Source organism: Pseudochaenichthys georgianus, chromosome 2 (assembly GCF_902827115.2).
Source record: "Pseudochaenichthys georgianus chromosome 2, fPseGeo1.2, whole genome shotgun sequence".
NCBI lineage: Eukaryota > Metazoa > Chordata > Actinopteri > Perciformes > Channichthyidae > Pseudochaenichthys > Pseudochaenichthys georgianus.
The window spans coordinates 3,557,970-3,559,002 of NC_047504.1; positions in this window are offsets into that span (position 1 = coordinate 3,557,970).

Consider the following 1,033-nt stretch of genomic DNA (forward strand, 5'->3'; position numbering starts at 1 on the left):
CTATGGGGGCAGCTGCGAGGGGTTCAATGCCTCCTTCCCCTGGGACGGAGCGCCCGGAGGGTACTGTTAACCCCACGTTGTCGTACCCAAACCATGGTATAAAACTTATCAGACGTAGCCGTGTCGTGGCACATAAGGCGCGCCAAAGTTTTCCGCTCCTGGGAGTGTTTCCCGTGTCTGTCTCTGGCCTGAAGCAGACAAAGGCATAAAAGACAAAAGAGCAGAATGCAAAGTTTAGTTTGGGTGAGGTAAAAGTGAGCACAGTAGATCAGTTACAGTATTACATTAGTGTAATTTCACTTACAAAGGTCGCCACCGCGCTCCTCAGACTGCTGAAGGTCGCTTCGCCCCTCAACTTCATGTCCGACCAGACGCGCTTCACGTATTTTGTCAGGTTATTTTCCGACGAGAAGGTTGTGTTGTGAAACACATACTTTGATATTTTTACACCAATCGCCCACTTCCTTTTTAGGCGGATGATTGCCAGGAACCAGCCGTATTCCTTGTCGCTGAGCAGCAGCTTGGCTGTGCCGAAGCTCTCATTTGTTTTATGGTCCTCCACCTATTCCGAATCAGAATCACAATTAAGTTTACACATACAAGGAATGTGCCTTGAATATACTTTGAAAAAAATAGTAGAAATCAAGTGTTTACTTTGATGAGGTAGTCATTTCCCTCGGGTTTGTACACTGCCTGGCTGACCTGCTCGTCAGTCAAGTTTAAGAACACTCCAAGCCGGTGACCGTACAGTGAGGCCAGGTAGGCAGTGACCTACCCGAAGAGGCTACACTGGTCCAAGTAGGTATGGTGCTTTTCCAGTTGAGCTGCAATGACAAGGGAAATAAAATATGTATTCTTTCATCCATTTATTTGAATTGCTACATCACCCTGTTAATTATAACTAGGGCCAGGACTTTAACGCGTTAATTAAGATGAATTAATTACACAAAAATTAACGCATTTTAATCGCACTTATTTTTGCACAGCGGAACGTTTCTCACTGGATGAGTTTCAGGCGTACCGATTATACTGG